The 24,651-nt window shown below is 33.6% G+C and overlaps 1 long non-coding RNA gene across 1 annotated transcript; it reads left to right on the forward strand.

Annotated features, from left to right (window-relative positions):
- The first annotated feature begins 19,647 nt into the window (after positions 1-19,647).
- On the forward strand, positions 19,648-22,685 carry LOC136833871 (uncharacterized). Its single transcript, XR_010851604.1, has 4 exons — positions 19,648-19,772; positions 20,191-20,326; positions 21,502-21,915; positions 22,445-22,685. It is a non-coding gene; the product is annotated as an uncharacterized lncRNA (long non-coding RNA).
- The last annotated feature ends 1,966 nt before the right edge of the window (positions 22,686-24,651 follow it).

Genomic DNA, 24,651 nt, shown 5'->3' on the forward strand with positions numbered 1-24,651 from the left:
GTTCACTTCACCGAATCAAGTCATCGCGATTTTCGGCGGGGCGGAGCCGCGTTGAACGTTGGTACTCGAGTAGGTCCGACCATCTCGGGAATAAACAAATCACAAGCTACAGCGAATGACCATTCCGGTCGTTACACTGCTAAGGAACTTACTTCGACAATTTATTATATCGACGACACTTCTTCGTGTTTAAGTGAAATTAAAGCCTTTAATAATAATAATAATAATTTTGTACCTAAATATGTTGGGTGAAATTAAAAAGTACTTTCATTGAGAAACGTTATCGAAACCTTTCATAATCACATTAAATATAATATTTCTTCCAGTGTATTGATACGTGGACAATCCGTCTTAGAACTCTCTCTCTCTCTCTCTCGCTCTCTCTCTCTCTCTCTCTCTCTCTCTCTCTCTCTCTGTACCTTGACAGCCTTTGATCCGTAAATCATTTGCCCACTTAATAGATATTCACAAATCAATCACTGTTTATGGATACCTGTAAAATAAATAAGTTCCTGGACATATTTTGATTTCGGTTTCGGACGAAGAAGCCAATTGAGGACGGGAAAACACCAGAACTGCCCGAAATTGTTTAATTTATGTGTATTTCCTAACTACCCTCACGATATATACTTCATTAATCTTTTAGTATAGCTTTTTGAAGGCTACGTTTGCTTTGGTTTAGAGGTCAAGCGTAAAATTGAATTGACTATGGCAAAAAAAAAAAAAAAAAAAAAAAATTGAGGCTTCATACACACTAACGCTGGCACCCAAAAGGATAATAATAATAGTATTTAGAAAATTCGTAATGCAGCTGAAATGAAACGTAGCAGAGAGAGAGAGAGAGAGAGAGAGAGAGAGAGAGAGAGAGAGAGAGAGAGAGAGATACACTCCCAACACCAAAAAAAAAAAAAAAAGGAATTCCGTCTGTATTGTGAAGGCCATATGGTCGAGGATGCCGTGCTCAGTCACAAGAAGCTCTTGCGTGATTATATAGACTGAATGAATCTATTTAAAACTATATTCTGTGACACCAGGATAATATCCGTAGCATAGTTGGGAATCAAACCGTTTAACCAGTGGCGTCACTATGGGGGTCGCCCGGGGTTTGAGGACCGGGTCCCCCCAATAGTAGTACCAATCTATGGTGAGGGTTTTGTTGGGACGAAAGTCATTCACGTGCGTTGCCAAACTTCCACCCTAAGGAAAATTTTATGGAATATAGGTCGTTGTTATATAACAAAACTGAAAGGAATTACTCTGAAATATTTACTAAACATGGTTTTTATGTATACAGTTGTTAATGATCAATATTTTACTGATTTTCAATATCATATTTGAGAAACATGGCATACATGTTGCCACATCTATAATCTCGATTCTCAGGTCAAGTACTGAAATCTGTATCTGTTAGTTAAGAAACAATAAACCCTTCGTTAATCTCTTAAGAATGGTCAAATCTTATAAGCTGGGGTCCTTTATGGGGAAGGGGAGGATTAGCGAATGTAATTACAGTTGGCGCTCAAACACGCGCGTGTGTGTGTGATTAAATGCTTAAAAGATGTTTCTCATCTGAACTTTTCTATAAATAGAGAAATTTGAATATGAAATTGTTTTTTCCATCTTTGATGTTATTTTTTTCTTGTGTAGTTTGTTTCAAGACAACAATCAACTGAATATGAAAAAAAATATTCGGGTGATAAGATGAAAAAATCTAAATACTGTGGGTGGTTAGGATTGAAATTGGTCTGGAGTTGCCGAACATCAATCTATCAAAATTTTTAATGAGGGAGTAAAGGGAGCAGTTTAGTAACTGAAATTAATAAATTTGCTCCAAGTAATGTGAATCTTCACTGTACACAGATCCCGATAAATATTGTATTAAACCAGTCATTATTCATAATGTGTTAAGATGCTTCACAATGGAGAAACAGAACAATTGGACCCATGACCAGTATTTACCGTGCAACTCTTCGTTACATGAGGCAACAAAGTCAGTGAAGCTACAGTTGAACGAATATGCAGAAGCACGAGAGTCGCAAGAAATTATTCGGTGACCCATTTTTTCGAAGATAAAGAGGAAACGATCAAAACCTACGACTGGTTTGGAGGGCTTTTGACAAATGTTTTACTTCGTCGGATAATCCTCCGTACGAGAGGAAAGAAATTCCAACCGTTAACAAAGTGTTGTTTGAAATGAAGAACAGGTTAAAGGTGGTAGAAAATCTTTGAAAAAACTGTAGAAGAGATTGGTTTCCGGCGCGCAAAACCTCGATGGTAGGACATTTTTGATGGAACGATATGACGTGCAGCGCTTGCGAACAAGATTCCTAGGAAAAATGCAAAGAGTCAGAGAGAACGGACGAAATGTAATTTATCTGGATGAGACTTGGGTTAATCAAAATCACACGGTAGGAAAATGCTGGGAAGATAATAAATCGGAGAATGCTACTGGAATTAAAGTGCCGCCAGGAAAGGTGGCCGACTTATAATTCTGCATACGGAAGCATAGAAGAGCTTCATTCAAACGCTGAGCAAATTCACTGCAAAAAATTATGGTGATTATCACCGTCCGATGAATCTGAAGTGTTTGAAGAATGGTATATGGGACGGTCAATTGTAAACCTAAGGCAAGACAAGTCACGTCTCGCTCTCTCTCCGGTAAAAATAAGACGACAATTACACCTACAATACATAATTATCAAGCCAAATATGACAGCGGACTAGAACGGAATTGAATGGTAACTCTCTCTCTCTCTCTATTATTCATCTTCCTAAATGTTAAGGGATACTGAACGCTTTTTACATCTGGTTTCGCCTTAGACTTGGCATATCTTGCTCTGGGGTAACCACTCTTTGGATAAGCCAGGTAGTGGTATAAAGACGTAAAACCTGGGGTAACCACTTTTGAATTATGAACAGTGGTATATAGAAAATATTGGCTTATCAAGTAAGGAATTACTTTCAACTTTTTAGTAAGTTATGAAGGAAATTTTGTGCCATTTTTTCTGAATTGTTGCAAGCAAGGAATTTAGTGACTCAATATTATTCAGTTTATATATCTCGAGTTTACCAGCTGACTCCAGGATGTTTTCACCTTTTCCATAGGAAAGGTATTATAGTACTTTCATTTTAGTGCTTGAATAGTAATGGGTTTCTCATGATCTGATCACATTCTGGTATACAAAGGATTGATTTTTTCAATAGTGTTTAGTTTCAACCAATGGCTAGCTAAGGTCTGTCCTTAAAGTATCTGAAGACTGACTTATCATATTTTTGGGTAGTTATTCAAACACTTAACATCCACGTGATTTAACATTCAAAGTAGTGAAAAATATGACTTAATGAAGAATTTTTCTTGCAGGAGCTGTCCTCATCACGAAACCTGGATTGTTAGAGAGTTGGCTTCGCTTGAGTGAATGTCAAATTTTACATTATAAAACAACGAATTTCAACGATTTAAGATAAAGATTAATACACCTTTCTTGTTTACTTTGACCCTAAAGATGATTGTTTAATCTCGATAAAATTGCCAAAATTAATCATTTTAAAAGCATTGCTAAGCAACTGTCAAACTTAAGGCTTCGTTTAGCATAAAACTATTGCTAAGCTTACACGTTTTCACATATAAATATCTATATTTATTCATGTCGTGATATATAAGAAGAAGACTACAGTGGTATACTGATTCATTTAAAAAATCATCATTTGTGACGTAATTTGATCAAAACTGAGAAATTTAAAAGGTGTTTTCCTACGAATGTCAGAAGACTTTGGAACTTGACGCAAACTTTGAAGTAAAACACGACGTAGTATTCTATCACTCAATAAACAGACAATGCGCAGACATTTATTGAATTAAATAAAGTACTCATAAGTATCAAGCAAAGATAAAGCTAACTTTATTCTCAAATTACATATTTTTAGGCAAATTTTCCTAAGTCGTCTTGTAAAATATTATCATGACATCATTTGCAGGAAAACGGAACTAAAATGAAATGAATTCGTCAGATATAATAAAATGTATTCAGTTTAGACTGAATCGATATTAAATAATGTATCAATCATATCTTAATGTCAATAAAGAGTCAGAATACAATATGTAAAAGATTTATGTGAAATAATGGTATACATAAAAAATGGCAGTCTTGTAATTATGTACAATATTATCTATGATTTAATGAGTGCTGCAAAAAATTCAACTCCGTTCAGCTAATGATTAGAATCATTATATAAATCATAACTCATTGCTATAAAGGCTACTTAATTAAAGTTATAGGAATTAGCTAGATAATTATATACAAAATAACTAATATGGTGTGCAACTCCCATGAAGCTATCAGATACCTTTGATATATGACAACTTTTAGCTAAAACTTTTCAGTCTAACCCACAATCAATCTAAAACATACCAAAGTTTCTACGTTGAAATTTTAAAAAGTCATGGTTTATAATTTTAAGAATTTCATCTCATCATCCTATTTTTATTTTAGGCTTCCACCCCTTCTCAAAATTCGTCTGCTGGGCATTCTCGAAAAAAAGGACTATTGTCTTGTACATTAAAAAACCAATAATATGCTTCACCTTTTTATTATTGAAAGATATTTATATAAAATATAATATTTAATACTAGTTAGCAGCAAATACCGTCGTTTTTATCGAAAAATAAAATGATTTCTAAGGCTCTCTGCTCTAAGTGTTTTGGTAACTCGAACAAAGCACACGAATTCGCAGGCGATGAACACGAAATAAACGAAAGACAGGAGATTTGTAAACGATGTGATGTGAGGAATAGATTTCAAAAACATTCTTGTTTCCTTTGACCCTGAAGACTATCGTTTCATCCCGCTAAAATCGTCAAATAAATTCATTTTAAAAACATTGCTAAGCATCTGTCAAACTTAAGGCTTCGTAAAGCATATAACTATTGTCTAAGCTTAAATATTTTGATATATAAATATTTATACTTGTACATGTTAGGAGATTCATTTCGGTTTATAATATCTTCAACTGTTTTATATGTTCTCTGTCGAATGTCCAACAGAGCATTTTAAACCCCTGAATTTCTTTAAGTTAACTAAATATTTTCGTGTTCATTTCTTCAGTAAATTCGTCTGCATTTTCGAGTGACCAAAACACTTAGAGCAGGAAGCCTTAGAAACCGTTTTATTTTTCAATGAAAACTACATTTTTTGCCACAAACTAATATGAAATATCATATTTCATATAAATATCTTTATAAGTAATAAAATGTGAAGTATATTATTAATTTTTTTCATGTATAAGACCATAGTCCCTTTTTGAGAATGGCCATAAACGACACAAGCAGACGAATTTTGAGAAGGGTAGATGTGTAAGAATAAAATGACAGTGAATGAAATTCTTAAAAATATAAAAAATAGACTTTTGAATTTTAATGCTCTGAACACTAGTACGTTTCGATTTATAGTGGAATTAGAATAATTTTAACTCAAACTAATCATGTCAAAGGCGTTCAGTATGCGAATCGAAGTTGCTGTTATTTATTTTATATACAGAGAAATTTATCTAACCAATCCCCGTAACTCTAACTAAGTAGCCTTTATAATAATCATTATGATTTATGTAGTATTATAATTTATTGAACGGGTTTAATTGACCAGCATTCTTTAAATCATAGATAATATTCTATGAGTAATTATTGACATTTTTGATGTACCATTACTTCATAAATCTTTCAAATAATGTGGTCTGACTCATTATGTCTGATGGGTATGATTTGATGCACATTAACTGCTGGTCCAATCTAAACGCTGATATTTATATCTGATATCAATGTTATTTCATTTCCTTTTAGTTTCCGTTTCCCTGTGATATGTCTGAATAATATTTTACAAGATTTTATTTCGCTATGCCTAAAATGTATAGAATCGGTCGCAGTACATTCATCATTGCTTAATACTTATGAATACTTTTTCAATTCAACAAATCTCCGTTCATTGTCTGTTCATTGACTGACAGAAAAATACGTTGTGTTTTAGTTTTAAAATCTGTGTCAAGTTTCAAAAATACATCTTACTGTTTATTTTACCAGACAGCCACAGGGAAAACGCTTTTTAGATTTCTCGATTTTGATCAAGCCGTCATTACACAATGATTTTTATATGGTTTTAATTTATCATTTCGTTAATTTTCTTATATACCGTACTTGTTTAGATAGATGTTGTGAGTAAAATATTTAGCTTAGACAATAGTTACATGCTGTAGCCAAAGCTTTAGAGTTGTTAGCAATGTTTTTAAGAGTAGTTTATTTTGGCAATTTGAGCGAAATCAAACAACATTCTTCGGGGCCGAAGAATACAAGAAAGGTTTATTAATCAATATCGAATATTAAATCGTTGAAATTCGCTGTTATTTAACGTAAAATCGATGCTTGAATATTTACGTAAACAAATAAAGTTGTCAGTTACCACTAAAAAGTTTTATTTTTTTATATTTTAGTTACTTAATTCGTCAATAGATGTCCAGAAGGCCCCATGAATTTCTTAAAAATAACGAGCCTAAAATTAATTACGAAACATATGTTTTTAAATGTATGATAAATATGACATTACATATGAATATTAAATATTATATTCAATAAATGAGAGTTTTTATTGGAAATAATTCGATTATATCATATTAATGTTACAATATCATTTATTTTTGCATATTTTTTTAGGCTCGTAATCTTTATGGGTAAAAGAGACTCCGAGAAAGGAAAGGATATATATATATATATATATATATATATATATATATATATATATATATATATATATATATATATATATATATATATATATATATATATAACTAATATATATATATATATATATATATATATATAAATAGTTCAATTCCCTGTAAATGATGTCTGGATAATATTTAAGACGACTTAACAAAGTATGCCTAAAAATGTATAGAATCCGAGTCATAATTACATTCATCATTGCTTAATACTTATGAATACTTTTAATTCAGCAAATCTCCGTTCATTGTTGTCTGTTTATTGACTGACAGAAAAATACGTTGTGTTTAGTTTAAAATCTGTCAGGATTTCAAAGTACGTCTTGCTGTTTATTTTAGACAGCCACGAGGAAAACACCCTTTAGTTTCTTGGTTTTGATCAAAATACGTCATTACCAATTTTATATGAACCAATTTATCATTTCGTTAATTTTCTTATATACCATTACTTGTTTAAAGATAGATATTTATAGATCGAAATATTTAGCTTAGACAATAGTTATATACTGTAAGAACCCAAAACTGTAGGTTGGCAACGTGTTTTAAATTAGTTATTTTGGCAATTTGAAAATCGTTTGCTTACTCTTCAGGGCCGAAAGAAGACAAGAAAAGGTTTATTAATCTATATCGTATATTGAAATTCGCTCTTGTTAACGTAAAATCGATGGTGGTTACGTAAACAAATAAAGTTGTCAGTTACCATTAAAAGTTGATTTTTTATTTAGTTAGCAATTCGTCAATAGATGTCAGAGGGCCCCATGAATTATAATGCTTAATGTGATTTGATCATGTACCCAACGCCACGCCCACTTGGCCCATGGCCCATGAAGACTCAACGAAGAAGGCAGTGCACAGGTGTTAGGAAAATCGTTTCCTGTTTTGCACAGAATTAATACCACGTGAAAACGACAGGTCCTGCACAGCTGTTGTCTGACAATTCTCGTAATTATCTGAATCGAATTCAATACTGGCGCCGCTCGTCGTAACTTGGAAGCTTTTTTTTTATTTTTTTATTTATGCTGTTGAACGAATGACCTCGACTTTGAAAAATATGCTTTAACATTTGTGAAGATTAATGAGAACAATATGATTTTGTGCGTCGATGTTGTGTTTCCTGAATTAACTCCAATCAGAAGACAAGTTTTTTTAATTAACCTCCAATCAGAAGACAAATTTTTTTTAATTAACCTCCTGTCAGAAGACTAGTTAGTTACCTGAATTAACCTCCAATCAGAAGACAAGTTTTTTTAATTTACCTCCAATCAGAAGACAAATTTTTTTTAATTAACCTCCAGTCAGAAGACTAGTTAGTTACCTGAATTAACCTCCAATCAGAAGACAAGTTTCCTAAATTAACCTCCAATCAGAAGACGAGTTTCCTGAATTAACCTCCAATCAGAAGACAAGTTTCTTGAATTAACTCTCCAGTCAGAAGACAAGTTTCTTTGAATGGTCCTCCAATCAGAAGACTAGTTTCCTGAATTACTTCCAATCAGAAAACAAGTTTCCTGAATTTACCTCCAATCAGAAGACGAGTTTCGTGAATTAACCTCCAATCAGAAGACTAGTTTCTGAATTAACCTCCAATCAGAAGACTAGTTTCGTGAATTAACTTCCAATCAGAAGACTAGTTTCCCGAATTAATCTCCAATCAGAAGACTAGTTTCCTGAAGTGGCCTCAATCAGAAGATTTTGTTTCTGAATTAACCTCCAATCAGAAGACAAGTTTCCTGAATTAACCTCCAATCAGAAGACAAGTTTCCTGAATTAACCTCCAATCAGAAGACGAGTTTCCTGAAGTAGCCTCCAATCAGAGGACTAGTTTCCTTAGTTAACCTCCAATCAGAGGACTAGTTTCCTTAGTTAACCTCCAATCAGAGGACTAGTTTCCTTAGTTAACCTCCAATCAGAGGACTAGTTTCCTTAGTTAACCTCCAATCAGAGGACTAGTTTCCTTAGTTAACCTCCAATCAGAGGACTAGTTTCTTTAGTTAACCTCCAATCAGAGGACTAGTTTCCTTAGTTAACCTCCAATCAGAGGACTAGTTTCCTTAGTTAACCTCCAATCAGAGGACTAGTTTCCTTAGTTAACCTCCAATCAGAGGACTAGTTTCTTTAGTTAACCTCCAATCAGGAGGACTAGTTTCTTTAGTTAACCTCCAATCAGAGGACTAGTTTCCTTAGTTAACCTCCAATCAGAGGACTAGTTTCCTTAGTTAACCTCCAATCAGAGGACTAGTTTCTTTAGTTAACTCCAATCAGAGGACTAGTTTCCTTAGTTAACCTCCAATCAGAGGACTAGTTTCCTTAGTTAACCTCCCAATCAGAGGACTAGTTTCCTTAGTTAACCTCCAATCAGAGGACTAGTTTCTTAGTTAACCTCCAATCAGAGGACTAGTTTCCTTAGTTAACCTCCAATCAGAGGACTAGTTTCCTTAGTTAACCTCCAATCAGAGGACTAGTTTCCTTAGTTAACCTCCAATCAGAGGACTAGTTTCCTTAGTTAACCTCCAATCAGAGGACTAGTTTTCTGAATTAACCTCCAATCAGAAGACTAATTTGAAATAACGAGAGAGAGAGAGAGAGAGAGAGAGAGAGAGAGAGAGAGAGAGAGAGAGAGAGAGAGAGTTCCTTCTAAATCTGAATTGTCTCCGTGACGGAAGTCAGCAAAATATGTATAAAAAGAGAGAGAGAGAGAGAGAGAGAGAGAGAGAGAGAGAGAGACAGACAGACAGACAGACAGACAGACAGAGAAAGGTTTATTAATCTATATCGTATATTAAATCGTTGAAATTCGCTCTTATTTAACGTAAAATCGATGCTTGAATGTTTGCGTAAACAAATAAAGTTGTCAGTTACCACTAAAAAGTTTGATTTTTTTTTTATTTTAGTTACTTAATTCGTCAACAGGTGTCCAGAAGGCCCCATGAATTTCTTAAAAATAACGAGCCTAAAACTAATTACGAAAGATATGTTTTTAAATGTATAATAAATATGACATTACATAATGAATATTAAATATTATATTCAATATATATGAAAGTTTTTATTGGAAATTTATATATCAAACACACACACTTATGTGTGTGTTTAATATATAAATTTACATAAAATTTTGAATTTAATTTAGAATTTTATTGTTTTAATTTTTTAATATTGATATAAATTCATATAGATTGAAATAGGACACGAGAGAAAGTAAAACTGATGTGTGAAGTGGAAGTGTAAACAAAAAAAAATAAAGTGGGGCGAAGTGTTACTAGAACCAAAAGTGAGGTGAAGTGGAACTGAAAAAACTGAAGAGAAGTGAAGTGGAGAAGGTGAAGTGTGGTGAAGTGGGCAAAGTGAAGTGTCATATGTCAAAGGCGTTCGAGTTATGTGAGTTGTATCAGTAGCTATTATTTATTTTATATATAATTATCTAACCAATCCCCGTAACTCTAACTAAGTAGCCTTTATAGCCAATCAGTTATGATTTATGTAATTATTCTAATTATTTTTTGAACAGAGTTTAATTTGACCCAGCTTTCTTTAAATCATAGATAATATTGTATAATTAAAAGACATTGCCAGTTACGATGCTTACCATCATTTCACATAAATCTTTCAAATAATGTGGTCCTGACTCATTTATGTGCATTAAGATATGATTTGATACACATTTAATATCGATTCAGTCTAAACTGAATACATTTTATATCTGATGAATTCAATGTTATTTCATTTCCTTTTAGTCCAATTTCCCTGTAAATGATGTCTGGATAATATTTTACAAGACGACTTAACAAAGTATGCCTAAAAATATATGTAATTCGAGGTCAAAATTAGATTCATCATTGCTTAATACTTAGATAACTTAATAAACCATACCTTATATTGAACAGATAGATATTTTATTAATAAAATTTTAAATCATGGATAATATTCTACATAATTACAGGACACTCTAAACCATTGTTTAGAGTAAATCTTTCAAATGGTGTAGTCCTGAGACTTTGATATTCTTAAAGATATGATTTAATGCAGATCTGATACCAATTTAATCCAAAATTGAACGCGTTTTCAAAATGACGAATTCAATGCTATTTTAGTCAAGTTTCCCATTCAATGACGTCTTGGGAATATTTTACAAGATTTGCTCAACAAAATCTTGCAAAATGTTTGATTTTTCAATAAAATCTACATTTTTAATTTATAGATTTTAAGAAAACTTGATTTTGCATGATTTAGAGCCAATCAATTGAATGTTTATTGACTTCTTAAATATAATTTAATGTTTTACTTTAAATTTTCTGTCAAGTTTCAAAGATTACCTGAATGTTTGTTTTACCAAGCTGTGAGGGGAAAATACCTTTAAGAGTTCTTGTTTTTACTAAAAATTCTCCATTAATTTTAGTTTTAATACCATTAAATATAATATTTAACTTATATATTTTTAAATTCAATTAAATATCTTGAAATATATATTTTTATATGCATTTCTTTAAAGCTTAGACAATAGCTTTATGCTTGAAAATGCCTGAAATGTAATAGTTGCTCTGTAATGTTTTTAAAATATATTTATTTAGGAACATATTGCAAAAAATAAGAATAATATTTAAGACCAATGAAAAGAAGAATCATTTTCATATAAATATCTCATATTAAATTGGTAAAATTTATTGAAACTTACGTAAAATCGAAGGATAGATGGTTTTGTAAACACACAAAGTTGTTAGTTAGTCTTTATTTGTTTTTTTTGTTACATTGCAATAGGTGCCTTTAAGTATTGCGGCCTTGAAAATGCCACGATATTATTATATATATATATATATATATATATATATATATATATATATATATATATATATATATATATATATATATATGTATATACAAATATTATAAATATATGTATGTATGTATTTTTTATATATACACATATATATATTTATATATAAAATGTATATATATATATATATGTGTGTTTGTGTGAATGTATGTATGTATGTAGGTATAATGCTTAATGTGATTTGATCATGTACCCAACGCCACGCCCACTTGGCCCATGAGCCCATGAAGACTCAACGAAGAAGGCAGTGCACAGGTGTTAGGAAAATCGTTTCCTGTTTTGCACAGAATTAATACCACGTGAAAACGACAGGTCCTGCACAGCTGTTGTCTGGACAATTCTCGTAATTATCTGAATCGAATTCAATACTGGCGCCGCTCGTCGTAACTTGGAAGCTTTTTTTTTTTATTTTTTTTTTTATTTATGCTGTTGAACGAATGACCTCGACTTGTAAAAATATGCTTTAACATTTGTGAAGATTAATGAGAACAATATGATTTTGTGCGTCGATGTTGTGGTTTCCTGAATTAACCTCCAATCAGAAGACAAGTTTTTTGAATTTACCTCCAATCAGAAGACAAATTTTTTTTAATTAACCTCCAGTCAGAAGACTAGTTACCTGAATTAACCTCCAATCAGAGGACAAGTTTCCTAAATTAACCTCCAATCAGAAGACGAGTTTCCTGAATTAACCTCCAATCAGAAGACAAGGTTCTTGAATTAACCTCCAATCAGAAGACAAGTTTCGTGAATTAACCTCCAGTCAGAAGACAAGGTTCTTGAATTAACACTCCAATCAGAAGACAAGTTTTTCCAATGAATTAATTCCAGTCAGAAGACAAGTTTCCTGAATTAACCATCCAATCAGAAGACTAGTTTCTGAATTAACTTCCAATCAGAAACAGTTTCCTGAATTAACTCCAATCAGAAGACTAGTTTCGTGAATTAACCTCCAATCAGAAGACTAGTTTCCTGAATTAACCTCCAATCAGAAGACTAGTTTCGTGAATTAACCTCCAATCAGAAGACTAGTTTCCTGAATTAACCTCCAATCAGAAGACAAGTTTCCTGAATTAACCTCCAATCAGAAGACTTGTTTCCTGAATTAACCTCCAATCAGAAGACAAGTTTCCTGAATTAACCTCCAATCAGAAGACAAGTTTCCTGAATTAACCTCCAATCAGAAGACTGGTTTTCCTGAATTAACCTCCAATCAGAAGAAGACTCCAATCAGAGAGAGTTTCCTGAATTAACCTCCAATCAGAAGAGAGAGATTAACTTCCAATCAGAAGACTAGAGAATTAATCTCCAATCAGAAGAGAGTTTCCTTCTCCAATCTGAAGACTTGTTTCCTGAATTAACCTCCAATCAGAAGTAAAGTTTCCTGAATTAACCTCCAATCAGAGAGACAAGTTTCCTGAATTAACCTCCAAGAGAGAGAGAGTTTCCTGAGATTAACCTCCAAGAGAGAGAGAGAGAGCCTCCAAGAGAGAAAGTTCCTTCTCCAATCTGACTGGTTTTGAATTAACCTCCGTGACGGAAGTTTCAGTAAAAATCAGAGGACTAAAACCTCCAATCAGAGAGACTAGTTTCCTTAGTTAACCTCCAATCAGAGGACTAGAGTTAACCTCCAAGAGAGGACTAGTTTCTTAGTTAAGCTCCAATCAGAGGACTAGTTTTTTATTACTCCAATCAGAGGACTAGTTTCCTTCTTAACCATTCTTGGACAATATGAGTTAACATTCAGAGGACTAGTTTCGCTTAGTTAATATGGAATGCTTGTCATCTTATCTCCAATCAGTGTGACTAGTTTCCTTAGTTAACCTCCAATCAGAACTGTCCTCTAACCACACAGAGGACATTATTAACCTCCAACTATATATTCCCCTTGTTAGGATCAAATCAGAGGACTAGTAACTTAAAACCTCCAATCAGAGGAAGAGTTAATCCAATAACTAGCTCTTAGTTAACCTCCAATCAGAAGAGATTTTTAGTTAACCTCCAATCAGAACTAGTTTCCTTAGTTCTCCAATCAGAGGACTAGTTTCCTTAGTTAACCTCAATCAGAGGAAGTTTCAGTTAACCTCCAATCAGAGGACTAGTTCCTTAGTTAACCTCCAACTGAAAACTGTTTCCAATCAGAGGACTAGTTTTTAGTTAAAACTAAATGTAATTCTCAGAGGACTATTCAGTTTTTATGGTGACTAGTTTTTAGTTTCCAATCAGAGGACTAGTTTCCTTATTGAGCTCAATCAGAGGACTAGATTTCCTGAGTTAACTCCAATCAGAGGAAGTTTCCTTAGTTAACTCCAATGGAGTTTCCTTAAACTCCAATGGGACTAGTTCATAGCAATAGCTAGAGTTAACCTCCAATCAGAGGACTAGTTTCAGACTCCAATTAAACTTTGTTTCTTGTTAACCTCCAATCAGAGCTAGTTTGTAGTTAACCTCCTTGCAACGTTTCCTTTGTTAACCCCAATCAGAGGAGAAAGTTTCTGAATACCTCCAATAAGAAGACTAATTTAATAATAATCCAATCAGAAGGGAAAAATAATAATAATAATAATAATAAATAATAATAATAATAATAGATTGTTTCATTCAAGGAGAGAGCTAAATCTCACTCTGAATCTGAATTTTCATCACGGAATTCAGCAAAATTGTATAAAATGAACGAAGAGAGAGAGATTGAAAAACAATGGAAAAGAGTCCTTATTGCATTCATATTTCAACTTGCATTTTTTGTTCTGAACTGCGTCCTCCCGCCTTGAATATTAAACTAGAGAGAGAGATGAGAGCTTGTCATCTTTAGCCCAGTGTGTCTGCCACGGGTTCTTCAAACAAAGTGCAAAACCTTGATTCTTGTACAGGTGTTGTTGACAGTTAACTATTAGCGCCGCCTTCAGGTGACGTCAGGAAGCTAAAACGCAATTTCTGTTAATTTCCCCCCAAAATCTATTTTCAGTTCACGCAGGGATTTTGAAACGAATGCCTTGGTCCTCACAGTTTGTGGATCGACAACGTTCGTTTATACGCTTAATTTTTTTGTTTTTTTTAAAAACTAAAGATTCTATTCTTTTTTCTGTATTTTTCACTGCCATTGACCTCCTCTTAGGAACTAAATGACTTTGGAGAAAACTGTAATATCAGTGCTTTGAAAATCCTTGAACTGTCAAGTCATTAAATTTGTCTTGTTCTCTCCTCCAAAGCAGGCTTGTGACCATTACCTTGCAACGTAGGTTTCCATCTTCAATAATAATAATAATAATAATAATAATAATAATAATAATAATAATAATAATAATAATAATAACTTTAACTTATAATTATAATAACTTTTAATATTTATTAATAATAATAATAATAATAATGAAAAATAATAATTATCCTTTAATTTTCTCAGCTAAGATGTCCTTATTCCTGAATATTAAATCAAGGGGGGTTTCCAGACGTGAACGGGTTCTTCAGATAGAGCATAAAACCTTTATCCGCAGGTGTTATCTGTCACTTTGGTTTTTCAAGACCTTTGAACAGCAAGTAATTATTTACTGGTTTTTAGTCACTCCGGCAAAAAGATATTTAATGAGCTTGTAAAATGAACGTTTATTGAATTAGAAATTTTTTTAATAAGTATTTCGACCTTCTTAATTCTAAATGATATTTTGGAAGCTTGAATTTGAGTCAGTAACCTTCTCACTTGTTTGTTGAATATTTTAAAATCCAAGATTTTATATATGTGTGTAATATAATAATAATACTAATGATTTTAATAATAATAATAATAATAATAATAATAATAATAATAATCCTTTAATATAATAATAATAATAATATAATAATAATATAATATATATAATAATAATAATAATATAATAATATATACTTATAATTATAATAATAATAATAATAATATATATAATAATAATAATAATAATGATACATATCCTTTAATTTTCTCAGCTAAGATTTTATTATATAATCGCGGTTTCCAGACATTTTACCTTTTATGTACCAATTTTATTTTTTAAGATATATATATATATATATATATCCGGCAAAAGATATTTAATGATATTATATATATATATAATTTGTTATATAAATATATCGATTTCTATAATAGATCAACCATATGTTTGTTAATTTTATTAGATTTTATATATATATATGTATATATATATATATATATATATAAGATTTGTTATATAAATTTGTTTTATATATACATTTTATATGTACCAATTTTATTACTTTATTTTTATTATTTTAGTATCCAAAATCTTTCGCGTTTCCTTTTAATAGAATCGATTTACATGAAGCAGCATCTGCCACCTTGCTGGAAGTCAGACAACTCCAGTGCATGATGGTATAACCTAACCACCCGTCCCCCCCCCACCCCCGGCGTCTGTTTTTGAGGAAGAAGAACCCGGATATATTCTCAATAGAAAATAAGTGTCATAATGTTCTCGGGAGTCAGGTGAAGAAGAAGAAGAACCCGGATTTATCCTTAATGTACTGTACAATAAGTGTCATAATGTTCTCGGGAATCAGGTCATTCTCAAAGGTGTCATTTCTGCTATAATCCTGTGTTTTGATTCAGTTTAGCCCGTCTGTTAGGAACGGTGTTCTTGACATACACACATTACAGTAATGCTGAAATGGAAAGGTATATATATTCGAATTAATGATATATATATATATATATATATATATATATATATATATATATATATATATATATATATATATATATATATATATATATATATATATATATATATATATATATATATATATATACTGTATATATATATAGATACATATATATACAGATATATATATACTGTGTATATATATACATACTGTACTTATCTATTCATTAATTTATTAATATATTTTTCTTTTTAGATAAAAGATCCCATTCTGTATTTCCATATGAATAGTCTCATTTTCTGAATAATAATAATAAATAATAATAATAATAATAATAATAATAATAATAATAATAATAATAATAATAATAATAATAATAATAATAATAATAAAAGTTTTCAGTCAATATGTTTGCTAAAAAAAAACATCCTTTTCTTAATGTTAAAACCATTTTCAAAGATATCATTGTTCTATGGGGGATCGGAGAAGTCTCGGGGATCATTTGAATGATTCGTAACCGAAGCCTTCTGCCAATTTCCTAAGATATTTTTTGTCGTCGCAGTGGAAAGCATCATTTCACGAGAATAAGACACGGGACCATTTTGAAATACAGAACAACTTCCTTTTCGTGCAATTTAGGGATGGTGTTACTTCTGGTGCAGTGGGTCATTGGAGTGAAATATTTTTCAAAGGTTTTATTGACATCGACTTAGACTGATTCAGTACCGTTCTTGTGTTTTCCCTCTGTCAATTCCTTGATCTATACATTTTCAAAAAGTTAGATAAGATTATAAGTGTTCGATTTATTCTTGCGGAAGTTGCTTACATTTTGAGCGCATTAATAAATTATGTTGGGGGTATTCTAAAAACTCATAAAAGCATTTTAATTTTTTTTTAACTTTAAGGGGTCACATTTGCGTTCATTAAGAGCTGCTCAGGTTTTATTTTTTTACGTTATTTGAGAATGAGCATAAAACAACTCATATGCCTTCAGCTCAACAGTATGAAATTCAGACAGAACAGATTTTAAAGTTACCACGAAATAATCCTGTAATTTTATTTGCTATAACCGCTTCATCACGAGGAACAAAGACAGTCTAGAACAGGACCATTTGTCGATCGTTCCAAGGCCAGTGTACACGTGCAAACAATGCAATTATGATTATCAACCCCACAAAAAGTTCCCCCGCCAACCCCTCACTCACGCCAGGGAAAATGCTCAGCGGCCGCCCCACGTGACTTCCCCAGGGCCACAATTGTGCCAGAGCTCTGAAGGTCAACCCTTGCAGTGCAGAAGGGCTACAAAAACCGCAGCACAGGGCATACCGTCGTCAGTCGAGAGTGATTCCTCGCCTTCTCCGAAGAACCGAAGAAGAACCGAAGCTCCCCCTCTGAGTCCAGCCGGATCAGTCAAGCCGTTCTTCTTCTTCTTCTTCATCTTCTTCTTCTTCTTCCTCTTCTTCGTCGTCGTCGCTCCAACGATGGAGGTTTCGAGGGTTTGGGTGGTCCTCGCGACCCTGCTAGCTTCTGCCTGCGTCTGTCAGGTAGTATTTTTCTTATTTTTTTATTTTGTCTGTCTGTCTGTCTGTCTGTCTGTCACTTTTAGTAAAGAACTCTTCTCCTCATATACCGTCCAGTTCTGTAGGCAGGAAAATCGAATAAGAGTTGATTTTGAACTGTGTAAATTTAAAAGATGTTTACGTTTGTTTTCAAATGGGTAAAAAAATTGAAGCGTTTGTGAAAGACTATTGAGCTTAGAATTAAAACTTTGAAGGTTTGACTTAGAGAGAGAGAGAGAGAGAGAGAGAGAGAGAGAGAGAGAGAGAGAGAGAGAGAGAGAGACCATACCTACATAATTATTTGATTGTGTTTAGTATCGGGTTTTTATTTATTTCCTTCTGTTCGATACTAACTATTCACTTACTTTAGACAGTTACTAACTATTCACTTACTTTACAGCTACTCAGTTATTTTAGCCAGTTACACAGTTACTTTAGCCAGTTATTCAATTACTTTTGTGAACTTGATCTAATTTTTGGGTGTTTGATCTGACAGTACAAAATAAACTTGAAATAGAATGTTAAGAACATGAAAATCCGCCAATATCAAGCTTCCAACAATGCCTTTACTCTAAACATTTTGAACTCAATTGTTTTCAAAATATCAGAACAGAAAAAAAAATTTGAGAAAAATTCTCAGGGTCCTAGAAACTTTCTATCTCATCTCAAAGTCAACTTTTGAAAATCTTGGTAAAATTGATAACTTAGTGACATTTTTTCACTAACTCGCTGCAAAAACGTCAAAGCTGTACCCTCTGTGACTTGTGTTTAACTCATAATGCTGTCTCAGTTGTCCTGATAATGTTCAGAAGACATTGTTGAAAGCTTGACAGTGGAGGATTTTAAAATTCTTGACATTCTGTTCAAAGTCCATTTTGTAATTTCAAATCAAACAACCGAAAATGATATCAAGTTCACAAAAGTAATTGGATAGCTGTCTGAAGTAACTGTGTAACGGGCTAAAGTAATTAAGTAACTGTCTAAAGTAAGTGAATAGTTAATACTGAACAAAAGGAGACGAATAAAAACCTGACTCTAAACACAGCCAAATAAATATTTAGGCTTGGGTTCTCTCTCTCTCTCTCTCTCTCTCTCTCTCTCTCTCTCTCTCTCTCTCTCTCTCTTTAGATATTCTAATTTCTTTTTAAAAGACAGCCGGTAGCCTTGGTGTAGATTTGTCGAATATCATTTTCTTTAGTTTCATGGATGATAAATACTGAGAATATATTTGTGTCACATATTGTATACATTTACAGGCTTATTATTCCGTCCATTCAGTTTGAGGCAGTAACTGTTTGAATACCATGTGAGGCTAATTTTTTATTTTTTATTATTGCAGGGTCAAGGTATGTAAACCTGTAGTCTCTAAGGACATCCGAGACAAAACTGTAAGTCGAGCCACCATGCTAACTTATCGGTCTTTTCCTGGCGTGCCTCTCTTCGCCCACAAGAAACCTTCTCTTAAAATAGACACCCATTTAGTTATATGGTATCGGAAAAGTGAATCCATAAATTCTCACAGTGCTTGAAATAAGGCAGGGTGAGAATGATCACAGTGATGGAAGAGTAACATTCTTTTCCTAATGAGGGTGGTTTATTTTTAGAGTGCCTTCTGATATATATATATATATACATATATATACATTATATATATATATACATATACATATATCTATTTTCAGTATATCTATATATATATATATATATATATATATATATATATATATATATATATATATATATATATACATATATGAATATAAATTTACGTGCTCATACTCTCAATATTTCACTCAATGTAATGACACAGTTAAAGGAGAACTGCTACTGTTACATAATATCATTTTCAGGATGCTCAGCAACGACCGAGTGTGACAATTTGGGAGGTACTTGCGTGGCCACCGGTAGCTGCGGCGGAATTAGCTATGGCGCTTGCGGCTCAGGGTGCACCTGCTGTATTCCTGGTGAGTGCGTTTCCTTAACCAATGCTTGAAGTCATTACCTGTTCGAAAGTTGGTATATCTAGCTGAAGAATCACTGATAACGTCGGCGATCCAGAAATATGTCCTCTAAGCCTTCACGCAACAAAAGCTGCATCAGGACAACAAAGATTTTCCCTTAACTGGAGAGTTTCAGCTTCGCTTCTTCTCTCGCACCGTTTCTGGTACAATTGAATATATATATATATGTGCATATATATATTTAAATAATGCATGTTATATATATATATTATATATATATATATATATATATATATATATATATATATATATATATATATATATATATATATATATATATATATATATATACACGTACATGCATATACTGTATATATATACCTGTATATGTATATCATCTAATATCTCGTCATCTTTCCAGATAATGGTACTTGTGCCGCGTTACAGGATTGTGCGGATTTTGGCGGGTATGCATCCATCTTGACGACTCGAGCAAGTGCCCAGGCGTTCTCTACCCTATTACTGCCTTGGAACCGACTGCACCTGTTGCTCGTATAGTGAGTAAATCTTCAGTCGGAATCTTTGATGTAAAAATTTGTTGCGGAGAATTATCCACTGACTACTCGCAGTGTGAATTTCTAACTCGCATCGGGATCGAACCCGGGACTCAAATGGAAGGAGTGGATCGGGAAGTTGGGTAAAACCCTCCGGTGTGCAGATGGTAACCTGTTCGAGTAATGGCCCGGGTACAGAAGTACTTAGATTTCAACTTCTTCCAAGGCTTCTTCCTGCGAGTCAGTCGGCAGAGCCCTTGCCTTTCATTTGAGAATCCCGAGTTCGTTCCCAAAGTGAGCTGGAAGTTTGTTTCTAGCACTGTTACACAAGCGAGTGTGCGTCCTGTATTTCCACCTTCAGTAAAGTCTAGGAAGTTGGGGGGCGGATAGTAACCCTGCCTTTTGTGTTGAGTTAGCCTCAGCCAGTATTTCTGCTCGACCTCAAGTCCTTAGGAATCTCGCATCTTTAAAGAGCGGCAAGCCGCCTGCGTAGCAGCTAATTCCTGTGGCATAGATTTTGACTGTTTAATCTGACTCTTTAAACTTTCCTCCCCTGAAAAGACAGGTCTGTGGATTCTGTTAACGGTGTGAGATATATATATATATATATATATATATATATATATATATATATATATATATATATATATATATATATATATATATATATATTAGGACGGGGTGTAGGCCCTGGATTAGTTTTCGACTTTATTTCCAAGCCAATGACGTCAGTGGCTTGGAAATAAAGTCGAAACCGGTCAGAACCTACACCCCGTGTCTTATTTTTTCACCTGTGGTAATGTTTGATGAACGAGTCACGTTCTAAAATAATTATAACCATATGTATATATATATATATATATATATATATATATATATATATATATATATATATATATATATATGAAATGTGTGTTTGTGGGTAACTGCTTGTAATCTGTTGTTCCAGATCAAGTTATGAACCGATCATCAGTAATTTGTACTGTAATATATATATATATATATATATATATATATATATATATATATATATATATATATATATATATATATATATATATATATATATATTATATATATTCTTCATTCTGTAATGTAAGAGCATGAAGTTAATTATTCACGTGACAACTTTGAAACAACAACACTGACAAACACTTGTCTTCCTTCAACGACCAAAGGTTGCCCTACGACGTACGACTGCACAGCTGCTGGGGGCTACTGCTTCCGAACAGACGGTCCCTACGTGTGCGAAGGAGATGTCTTGGACTTATGCTACTTTGGTATCTGTAAATGTTGTGTGAATCCTCAATGCCCCCCTCACGGTCATGGTCAAGGCAACGGTCAGGGTCAGGGTAATGGAAAGGCTAAAAGTCAGGGTATTGGTCACGCTTATGGTTATGGTCGGGGTTTTGGCCAAAAAGTAGGAACATTTGCTCAAGCCTCTGCTTCTGGCAACAAAAGAGAGACACGTGCCGCTTGGGCCCGTGTCTTTGGTAGCCTTACAGGAGGAAGTCCCGTTCAAGCCCCTTGCTCCTGCTGACGACGCAGTAGGAAGTCCTGCCTCAAGGCCCTTGGCAACAGTAGCAGTAATGGTAAGAAAATTTCTGATTTTCTTGATGTTTGTTATGAGAGGGACCTCTGTGATTTAAAAGAGACTGTTTAGCCACACCACTAAATACTCTGAGCTGTTCACCAGTGACTGCATAGGCTTCTATTTTTCATACTCTGCATCTTAACACTTCCCCCAGGTTTAACTCCCACTCCTCACCCATCCCTCTTCGTTTTCCTTGTTCTGTTAGGCCTCGACATTCATAACACTAGTTTATTCATCTTATCATGCATTTAGGATCCCCTCTTCGATCGTTACCATTTGTGCATGACGTATGTAATTGCTTTTGTTGTTATTACTGCTCTTTTTAGTCTTTTTTTTTTCACCCCCCTTTTTGACTGATTTCGATCAGACTTGATAGGTAAATATCGCCTGCTCACAATATGAAAATCCTCCCAAGAGGCTAATCAAAGTAGCATGGTGATGGATGCTGCGTATTTTTAAGAAAAATACCTAAATTTTTCTTGTTCCAGAAGTCATGTTTTTGAAGCCTATGGTCTTATCTTTTTCAGGAAGCGTCCAAGAATCTCCAGGAGCAGCTTCAGCTCCATCGGTAAAAGATTAACCTTTGCAACCAGAGGAAAGAAAACGGACGTTGTCCCCTACTAGTGGTCCAAGGCTACTCTAAGATGAGGAAGATTGAGTCATTAAGAATCATAATTTGATTGAAAACACTCTTTTCATAATCATAAATTTTAAACTCTTGTGAAATATTAAGCTGTAAATCATTCTGCAAATAAATAGCAAGCATTGTACCTTCTTATGATTTCATTCCTACTCTTATACTTGAAGTGTTAAAAGGCATCTCTATTCAGGTTAATTTATACTAGTTTTTTTTTTTTTACATAATTTGGTGTTCCCATGTATACATGAGAATAATTATAAGGAATACTGTTGATCACTGAAGTCACAGCAAAAATTGGACAATTCAAGGGCTATCCCAACTGAAACCAGTCCAGTTACAAAACAGAAGTGAACTGGAAATTCTGTCCAAGATATTTTTCCATCATTACGGAACATTTTATGTATCCAAAGTTCTTGATACAAAGCAGGCTGTCCTTTTGCGACGGCACTGACAGAAGTCAAAATAAGAAATACGACTAATGGTACCAATGTATCTTATTCTGTGCTAAGGTGTTCAAGAACTTCATCAAGATCACAGTACTATCTTTAGTCAAGTACATCCAAGATTTGAACAAACCATTAAAAGCAGGTTGTTCCTTTACTGAATAATGTAACTGGGCATCTGTCTAGTATCCTGGGTTGTGGAATATCCCAATTAACTGCGTTGGTTTTCACTGGGATTCATTATCACACACACACACGCACTCACGCACACAACAACACCAGGCCAAGCAGCGTCAAACTCCCTGCGCTAACTTTTCCAAAGTATTCCGGTAATAAAAACACATTCTTAGTGTTTGCTCTTTTTACACCAACCTTTCATACTCCCGTTCTTTCCACAAGAACAAACCGTCTCACAACACACTTGTCATCCTCCTAGAGCGCATCAGTATAAGATGGAAAACCCAACCGAACTGCAAATAAAATGAGGACCTTGTCAACATGAATATCAGAATTTCATATGAAATGAGAGACTTGACAATGTCACTGACGTTGTGTATATGTATTTATATATATATATTATATATATATAATATATATATATATATATATATATATATATATATATATATATATATATATATATATATATATATATATATATATCCTGAGCTAAGTGTGAATTGTGATCAGAAAAACACACTCAAGTCATAAGTTTTACTCAACTAAGTGAATTTATCCACTCAAGGTTTTCAACCGTTTATCCCGGTTGAAAGCGAAAGAGAGAGGTCATTCCATATGCGTTCTAGTGCACGTAGAGCAGTGGTTCTTAACCCTTTTAGTGCCACGCCCCCTCTAAGAGTTGGTCCTTCCCTCCACGCCCCCTTGCATCTATGAAAATAAGAAGAGAAAGAGAAGGGGTACTTTTATTCTTTTGGGAATGAATTAGTGAGATACTTGACACTGCTTCTTAGTGACTCTTGTTAAGAGAATAACGAATATATTTAAAGAATTTTTCATTTTTCTACAGGACTCGTGGCCCCCAGGGTGAGAACCACTGTCGCAGAGAGACGACAATGCTGTCTCAACTACGAAGACAACTGCTTCACAATAACAAGATCCCTGAACATAGACAATAGACTTGTATGACACAGGAGAGCTTGGAGTCCAAAGATCTTTTATCCAGAAGGTTGCAAAGTTTCTACATTTTTGCGAATTTTCCTTCTGGTCTGTGTGATTAAAAATGAAAAGAAAAATTCCCATAAATTTGCTGTGAAAGAGGAGGAGGCCACCTATATATTGAAGACAATGGCTGCTGATCCACAAGACATCGTACCTTGTATCGTCACTGAGGATGAATTCTCCAAGATATGTGCTCTACCCGCAGAAGGGACTGGACGAGGAGAGTAAAGCAGTCTTTGTTGCCAGGAGCACTCAAGCCCATTTGTGTCCCAGTTGCATGAACCAACTGAGGTATGGGAAGTGGCATGGCAAATGCACCTGCGGGAGATATCGTTTTATCGACCCGAAGGGTTCAAGGAAGGCATTCCCACCCGAAGAGCCAGGGCCAATAATGCGTAGCAAACTCGAGGAAGACACCAAAACAAACCTGCCCAGGCATCCCAAAACTGGCGGTGCTCCAGTTAAACCTGAG

Source organism: Macrobrachium rosenbergii, chromosome 52 (genome assembly GCF_040412425.1).
Source record: "Macrobrachium rosenbergii isolate ZJJX-2024 chromosome 52, ASM4041242v1, whole genome shotgun sequence".
Classification (NCBI taxonomy): Eukaryota; Metazoa; Arthropoda; class Malacostraca; order Decapoda; family Palaemonidae; genus Macrobrachium; species Macrobrachium rosenbergii.